The sequence below is a fragment of the Lactuca serriola genome, chromosome 5 (genome assembly GCF_051521515.1).
Source record: "Lactuca serriola cultivar US96UC23 chromosome 5, Lser_US96UC23_V15, whole genome shotgun sequence".
In the NCBI taxonomy this organism is placed as follows: domain Eukaryota; kingdom Viridiplantae; phylum Streptophyta; class Magnoliopsida; order Asterales; family Asteraceae; genus Lactuca; species Lactuca serriola.
In genome coordinates, this window is record NC_136412.1 from 76,099,989 (window position 1) to 76,109,335 (window position 9,347).

Below are 9,347 nucleotides of genomic sequence, written 5' to 3' on the forward strand. Positions count from 1 at the left end.
GAAATTCACGGGAGATGTTCCCGACATAATTCCAATCTCAGAGTTAAGGATGGATGAAAATAAAAGGTTGATCGAAGAGCCTGAGGCAATTGTTGACCATAAGACTAAGAAGTTACGACGCAAGATGGTCGACTTGGTGCTAGTCCGATGGAAACATTCGAATGGGCCGAATCTCACTTGGGAAACAGAGGATGACATGATGAGTCGCTATCCACATCTGTTTGCTGATGCATGATTCCGGGACGGAATCATCCTAAGGGGGAGAGAATTGTAACGCCCGGGTTTCAGGGCTAAGCATTTTTGTCAATGTAATAGTCTAGGTCAACTCTTGTGTTTTGAAGTAATAAAGATGAAATATTTGAGTATTATGTGAATTATATGTGTTTATTATTTAATTATAAATGTATAATTAATAAAGAATAAAAAATGAGCATCAAAAATTAAAGTGTGAGATAATCCCGATATCTCTACATAAAGTTGTAGAATATGTCTCAAGGTTTCCGTGCATATAAGGAACGCCGAAATCCGAGTTATAACGAAGAAGTTATGACCCGTCGAAGTTTCACGACAGAACCGGCACGATACCGGGAAGCGTGAATAGTGATTTTACGATAGAGCGAGATTTAGCCTTAGTGATCTAAATGAAAGTCGTAGAATATGTTAAACTAAGAACATCGATAAAAAGAACGCCCAAATCTGACTTCGTATGAAGAAGTTATGAGATTTTAAACAGACCAATCCTGTCCCGGCTTGTTAAAAATATAACTTTAAAAATAAAGTCAAAATTAGTCGACGGAGTCTAAACGAAAGTTGTAGAGTACGTCTTCACCTACGCGTGGATATAAAGAACGTCAAAAACGGAGTTCGTATGAACGAGTTACAAATTATAATAGCATATTTACGTATTAAAATAAAGTATAAATCATGTATACGTACACATATATATATACATATGTATATATCATTAGAAAGGTATCGACGATGCGGTCATTATAAGACTAATGTTGAGTTCTTTCGACATTAGTTTAGTACAAATATCATTAAATCCATTTATAATAGTATTATAGAGGGGTGTTTAGTTGTTTATATAACTAAAAGGTCATTAAGTAATTATGGAGGGTAGTTTTTGAAAATTCAATTAGTATAAATAAGAGCCTTGGGCTCTCATATTTCTTGCACCATTCTCTTGATTCAAGAGTCTTTCTCTCCTTATCCCCCGAGCATTTCGGTCCCTCGTGATTCGACTTCTCTTTCTGTAGCTTAGTATAGTAAGGTGAGCGCTGAAGCGCTGCACGAATCTTTCTTAGAAAGATTCAGCGACGAAGTTCTGCCCCTGCAGAGCCCGACTCCTAGCTAAAACCCCCTTGTAAGTAAGTTATGCTTATCTTATTTTAATATAGCTTATATTTAAAATTAGTATTGTTATTATGAACTTATAATAAATATTTGAGCTATTATTATAACTTATATAAGTGTCCTTATAATATTTTTTTTAACTACTCGCGGTACGGGGAATCTGGTTTAAAGGGCCGCATAGGGTTGTTGGATTTCAGAAGTGCTATATGCCAAAATGGTCCTGCCCTCCGGTGTTTTATGTCTGGCCCCTGTCTGTACATAGTGGTTGGAAAATATTGTTTAACGCTTATATAATAATAATAATACTAAGACTAATAGTTGGTCACGGTAAATATTAGACTAAAATTTAGCGATAATAATGCTAGGTTTCGTCGAAGGAAAATAGAATCGTTAGAAGCAAGCGCTGCCCGATTTTGGAATCATCACCTTAACAAGTGAGTGCATAGTTTCTTTCAACTTACACATAGATATGAAGTATTTTATATAAATTACGTGCTATGTGTGCATATTATCTGAATACTTGCTATCTATGCTAGATGAACGTTGTTATACATGTTTTCAATGATTTAAACTGTATATGTATTTTATATCTACGAAAATGTTGGGGTAAAACATGGGTAGATGCAATAGGTGATGTGTGATAAAATGATGAGAGGCCTCGATGTTGATGTTGTTGATTCTGTCATCTAGCGGAGTATGGATGACGACCACGGACTCTTCTAGACAGTCCAGTGGAACACTAGCAGGCTCGCAACCTGTAGGTGTTTTTGAACGATATGTTCACCGGTGTACTCCATCCCACACATGGTTGCCTTTAGGACATTTATTGCTGAGGAATCCCCTTAGCAGTAGTGTCCGTCCCGATGATGATCCTTAGGCTAGGTCCCTTATGATAGGTGTTTAGGGACGTAAAGTGAGGATAACGGGAACGGGTAATCGGGTTATTGTTGATCGATGAAATTAATAAACTTATTTATTGTGGGTTGAAAACCCTATGTGCTCACCAGGCTCCCAAGCCTGACCCACTCAGTTTTATGTATTACAGGTAGTGGCGCATGAGCATAGGTGTGATGTTTTGGACGAGGGATTACGGATATAGGCCTGTAGATATGAAATAATGTAGTAAGGCTTATATTGTACTGTTTATGCTTTTGATCTGTACGAACATGACATCCCGAGTCTTTTATTGAAATACATTTCTATGGAAATGCTTTTGATAAATCTTTATCATATTTTTGTTTTGGGACAAATTCCGCAACACTTTCATTTAAAATGTAACTCTGATTTTTAAACAAAGCATAAACAAACCGGTCTTTTCTGGCCGTGATTTTGGGGATGTCACAGTTGGTATCAGAGCATTAGTTTAAGCGAACTAGGAATTTGTAGGATTTCTAGACTTAAACTTAGAATGCTAAGCGATGATTGTGAGGTGTGAGCACTAGCTTATTTTAGGAATTGTGCCTAAAATGCTTTTATGTGCTAAATGCTTTGTGCATAATATGCTTTTAATTGTTCGGATCTATGGTCTGTTGCCGACCGGATCTGGAAACCTTATGTGTTTAGGATTCTAAACGTACGACTACGATATTAGAACTAGCATGTAAATGTTTCGAGGAGGATTTAAACGTTTATTGTAAGTAAAGATTTCCCTATCTTAATATTCTCGTCTCAAATTTCGGCTTGGTGCCTATCGAACTCTCAAAGATAGAGAGGTTTGCTAATGGATTGTCAGCAGACTTTGGCCCAATGGTCAAAATGGCAACTACTTTGAAGACAACCATTAGAGAAGCCGAGAATGTAGCGACCTAGTTAAGGGAGAAGGTCTGTAGAGATATGAGGTAGGAGAGAAAAGGATGTTAGATGGATCTTCAAGGTCCAGCAAGAGGTGTAAATTCTCGAAGTCTGGTTCGAGGGGAGGAGGATCAGAAGCGAAGTGGTGTGACAAGTGCAAGAAGAAGCACTCTGGGAAGTGTGACGGAGGGGAAACTTGTTACAAGTGCGGAAAGCCTGGGCACTACACCAATGAATGCACCCTCAACCAGAAAGCCTGTTATGGGTGCAATGAAGAAGGGCACATTTTGAAGGACTGCCCGAAGAAGAAGGAGACAGGAAGACCCAACATACCACCGAAGCCGAAGGCGAGAGCCTTCCAGATGACGCTCGAGGCTGCAAAGGAGGCAGCAGACGTCGCTTCAGGTACCTTTCTTGTAAATGGTTTGCCTGCAAATATACTATTTGATTCCAGAGCCAACTACTCCTTTGTGTCGCATAAATTTGGTGGGAAATTAGCATTGCCTGTAGAAAAACTAGATAATGCCCTGATTGTAGAAGTTGCCAGTGGCAAATTCGTACCTGTTAGTAATCGTATTAGGAACATCGTCATTGACCTAAACGGAAACGAATTCCACGAAGAGCTATTACCCATAGAGTTAAACGATTTCGACATCGTTTTGGGTATGGATTGGCTTAGCGCCAACGATGCTGAGATTCAATGCCGAAAGAAGATAGTAAAGGTAAACCCACCCAGAAAAGAATCATTTATGGTGTATGGGGACAAACGCAGAGTGAATTCTGGAATCATCTCCCTGATGAAAGCCAGGAAATGTTTGTCCAAAGGATGTGCATCATACTTGGCATTCGTAATCGATGCCAAGAAGGAGAAGAAAGAGGTGCAGAATATACCGGTTGTGTGTGATTATCCGGAAGTCTTTCCCGAAGATCTTTCCGGATTACCACCTGATAGGCAAGTGGAGTTTCGTATAGACTTGTTACCAGGAACAACACCGATATCAAAGGCACCTTACCGATTAGCACCGACGGAGATGAAGGAGCTCATGACGCAACTTCAGGAGTTGTTGGACAACGATTTTATTCGACCTAGTTCATCACCCTGGGGAGCTCCGGTGTTATTCGTGAAGAAGAAGGACGGAAGTATGAGAATGTGTATAGACTACCGAGAGCTGAATAAGGCAACGGTGAAGAACAAGTATCCATTGCCGAGGATTGATGACCTATTCGATCAGCTGCAAGGTTCGAGCTACTTCTCAAACATCGATCTTAGGTCAGGATATCATCAGCTAAAGGTGAGAAAGCAGGATATTGAGAAGACTCCATTCAGAATGAGATATGGACACTACGAGTTCTTGGTTATGTCATTCGGTCTAACCAATGCTCCCGCAGCATTCATGGATTTGATGAATAGGGTTTGTAAACCATTCCTCGATAAATCCATGATAGTGTTCATCGACGACATTCTCATCTACTCGAAAAGCCAAGAGGAGCATGGCAAGCATCTACGGGAAGTATTAGAAGTGTTGAAGAAGGAGAAGCTTTTTGCAAAGTTCTCCAAATGCGAATTTTGGATACGGGAAGTCCAATTCTTGGGTCATGTTGTTAACCAGGAGGGAATAATGGTTGACCCCGCAAAGATCGAGGCTGTAATGAAGTGGGAACGTCCAAAGAGTCCCACGAAGATTCGAAGCTTTCTAGGATTAGCCGGATATTATCGACGATTTATCCAAGGCTTTTCTTCGATAGCTGCTCCATTAACAGCTTTGACTCATAAAGGAGCTACGTATACGTGGAGTGAGAAACACGATGAGGCATTCGAGAAGCTAAATAAGAAGTTATGTGAAGCACCGATACTTTCTCTACCCGATGGAGTCGAAGGTTTCGCGGTTTATAGTGACGCTTCTGGAGTCGGGTTGGGTTTTGTTCTGACCCAAAGAGAAAAGGTGATAGCATACGCATCTCGACAATTGAAAGAGCACGAAAAGAACTACCCCACTCATGATCTGGAGTTGGCAGCGGTAGTTTTTGCCTTAAAGATATGGAGGCATTACCTCTACGGCACGAAGTGCAAGCTCTTCACTGATCATAAGAGTCTCCAGTATCTCTTTAATCAGAAGGAGTTGAACATGAGGCAACGACGTTGGCTAGAACTTCTCAAGGACTACGACTGTGAGATACTTTACCACCCAGGTAAAGCAAATATTGTTGCTGATGCTCTCAGTCGGAAAATCAATCTGGAAAGGAAAAGGCCAAGAGCGTTAAGAATTGAAGTCGTATCGACGATTGTGGAAAGTATCAGGAAAGCTCAAGAAGAAGCTTTAGAGAAAAATGACCGAAAGGAAGAACGTTTGGGAAGAACGTTAGTGTTTGGTACAAACAGTCGAGGACTGAAGGTATTCCAAGATCGAATTTGGGTACCTAAGACGGGAGGAATAAGAGATCTTCTGATGGAAGAAGCACACAAGACCATGTACTCGATTCATCCCGGTAGCACTAAAATGTATAGGGACCTAAAACCCTACTACTGGTGGCCGACGATGAAGCTCGATGTTGCGAAGTATGTGGCCGAGTGCGTAACATGTGCGAGGGTTAAGGCACAACATCAGAAACCGTATGGGAGTTTGGAACCTTTACCTATACCCATGGGTAAATGGGAAGACATCACCATGGATTTTGTGACTAAACTGCCCAGGACGAAGAACGGTCACGACATGATTTGGGTAGTCGTGGATCGTTTCACCAAGAGTGCACACTTCATAGCAGCCAACGAGAAGTGGTCTATGGATAAGCTCGCAAATGCTTACGTGAAGGAAATTGTAAGACTTCACGGTGTCCCTCTTACGATTGTATCAGATCGTGATAGTCGTTTCACGTCAAGGTTTTGGAGGAGTCTACAAGAGGAGTTAGGTACAAAGTTGTGTTTGAGTACTGCTTATCATCCGCAAACTGATGGTCAGAGCGAAAGAACGATTCAGACGCTGGAAGATATGCTGAGAGCATGTACCCTCGAATTCCAAAGGAATTAGGACGAGCACTTACCTCTGGTAGAATTTTCCTACAACAATAGTTTTCACTCGAGCATCAAGATGGCTCCTTATCAAGCCTTGTATGGGCAGAAGTGTCGTACGCCGTCTTGTTGGCTTGAAGCCGGAGAGAAGCAGTTTATGGGCCCCGAGATAGTCCATGAGACTGCTGAGAAGTTGAAGGTGATTAGGGAAAGGATGTTAACAGCCCAGGATCGTCAGAAGAGCTATGCTGACAAGAAAAGACGACCGATAACTTTCGAAGTTGGGGATTCCGTTTTGCTTAAAGTCTCACCGTGGAAGGGACTTATACGATTTGGGAAACGAGGAAAGTTGAGTCCAAGGTTTATTGGACCGTTCAAAGTTCTTCAGAAGATAGGGAACCAAGCTTACAAGCTGGAATTGCCCGAAGAACTCAATGGTATTCATAACACCTTCCATGTGTGTTATTTGAGGAAATTCACGGGAGATGTTCCCGACATAATTCCAATCTCAGAGTTAAGGATGGATGAAAATAAAAGGTTGATCGAAGAGCCTGAGGCAATTGTTGACCATAAGACTAAGAAGTTACGACGCAAGATGGTCGACTTGGTGCTAGTCCGATGGAAACATTCGAATGGGCCGAATCTCACTTGGGAAACAGAGGATGACATGATGAGTCGCTATCCACATCTGTTTGCTGATGCATGATTCCGGGACGGAATCATCCTAAGGGGGAGAGAATTGTAACGCCCGGGTTTCAGGGCTAAGCATTTTTGTCAATGTAATAGTCTAGGTCAACTCTTGTAACTCTTTTTGAAGTAATAAAGATGAAATATTTGAGTATTATGTGAATTATATGTGTTTATTATTTAATTATAAATGTATAATTAATAAAGAATAAAAAATGAGCGTCAAAAATTAAAGTGTGAGATAATCCCGATATCTCTACATAAAGTTGTAGAATATGTCTCAAGGTTTCCGTGCATATAAGGAACGCCGAAATCCGAGTTATAACGAAGAAGTTATGACCCGTCGAAGTTTCACGACAGAACCGGCACGATACCGGGAAGCGTGAATAGTGATTTTACGATAGAGCGAGATTTAGCCTTAGTGATCTAAATGAAAGTCGTAGAATATGTTAAACTAAGAACATCGATAAAAAGAACGCCCAAATCTGACTTTGTATGAAGAAGTTATGAGATTTTAAACAGACCAATCCTGTCCCGGCTTGTTAAAAATATAACTTTAAAAATAAAGTCAAAATTAGCCGACGGAGTCTAAACGAAAGTTGTAGAGTACGTCTTCACCTACGCGTGGATATAAAGAACGTCAAAAATGGAGTTCGTATGAACGAGTTACAAATTATAATAGCATATTTACGTATTAAAATAAAGTATAAATCATGTATACGTACACATATATATACATATGTATATATCATTAGAAAGGTATCGACGATGCGGTCAGTATAAGACTAATGTTGAGTTCTTTCGACATTAGTTTAGTACAAATATCATTAAATCCATTTATAATAGTATTATAGAGGGGTGTTTAGTTGTTTATATAACTAAAAGGTCATTAAGTAATTATGGAGGGTAGTTTTTGAAAATTCAATTAGTATAAATAAGAGCCTTGGGCTCTCATATTTCTTGCACCATTCTCTTGATTCAAGAGTCTTTCTCTCCTTATCCCCCGAGCATTTCGGTCCCTCGTGATTCGACTTCTCTTTCTGTAGCTTAGTATAGTAAGGTGAGCGCTGAAGCGCTGCACGAATCTTTCTTAGAAAGATTCAGCGACGAAGTTCTGCCCCTGCAGAGCCCGACTCCTAGCTAAAACCCCCTTGTAAGTAAGTTATGCTTATCTTATTTTAATATAGCTTATATTTAAAATTAGTATTGTTATTATGAACTTATAATAAATATTTGAGCTATTATTATAACTTATATAAGTGTCCTTATAATATTTTTTTTAACTACTCGCGGTACGGGGAATCTGGTTTAAAGGGCCGCATAGGGTTGTTGGATTTCAGAAGTGCTATATGCCAAAATGGTCCTGCCCTCCGGTGTTTTATGTTTGGCCCCTGTCTGTACATAGTGGTTGGAAAATATTGTTTAACGCTTATATAATAATAATAATACTAAGACTAATAGTTGGTCATGGTAAATATTAGACTAAAATTTAGCGATAATAATGCTAGGTTTCGTCGAAGGAAAATAGAATCGTTAGAAGCAAGCGTTGCCCGATTTTGGAATCATCACCTTAACATGTGAGTGCATAGTTTCTTTCAACTTACACATAGATATGAAGTATTTTATATAAATTACGTGCTATGTGTGCATATTATCTGAATACTTGCTATCTATGCTAGATGAACGTTGTTATACATGTTTTCAATGATTTAAACTGTATATGTATTTTATATCTACGAAAATGTTGGGGTAAAACATGGGTAGATGCAATAGGTGATGTGTGATAAAATGATGAGAGGCCTCGATGTTGATGTTGTTGATTCTGTCATCTAGCGGAGTATGGATGACGACCACGGACTCTTCTAGACAGTCCAGTGGAACACTAGCAGGCTCGCAACCTGTAGGTGTTTTTGAACGATATGTTCACCGGTGTACTCCATCCCACACATGGTTGCCTTTAGGACATTTATTGCTGAGGAATCCCCTTAGCAGTAGTGTCCGTCCCGATGATGATCCTTAGGCTAGGTCCCTTATGATAGGTGTTTAGGGACGTAAAGTGAGGATAACGGGAACGGGTAATCGGGTTATTGTTGATCGATGAAATTAATAAACTTATTTATTGTGGGTTGAAAACCCTATGTGCTCACCAGGCTCCCAAGCCTGACCCACTCAGTTTTATGTATTACAGGTAGTGGCGCATGAGCATAGGTGTGATGTTTTGGACGAGGGATTACGGATATAGGCCTGTAGATATGAAATAATGTAGTAAGGCTTATATTGTACTGTTTATGCTTTTGATCTGTACGAACATGACATCCCGAGTCTTTTATTGAAATACATTTCTATGGAAATGCTTTTGATAAATCTTTATCATATTTTTGTTTTGGGACAAATTCCGCAACACTTTCATTTAAAATGTAACTCTGATTTTTAAACAAAGCATAAACAAACCGGTCTTTTCTGGCCGTGATTTTGGGGATGTCACAGTTGGTATCAGAGCATTAGT

At 39.8% G+C, this 9,347-nt stretch overlaps 1 long non-coding RNA gene across 1 annotated transcript; it reads left to right on the plus strand.

Moving 5' to 3' along the window:
• The first annotated feature begins 7,821 nt into the window (after window positions 1-7,821).
• On the plus strand, window positions 7,822-9,140 carry LOC145050539 (uncharacterized). Its single transcript, XR_013683420.1, has 3 exons — window positions 7,822-7,994; window positions 8,350-8,418; window positions 9,030-9,140. It is a non-coding gene; the product is annotated as an uncharacterized LOC145050539 (long non-coding RNA).
• Window positions 9,141-9,347: the final 207 nt, after the last annotated feature.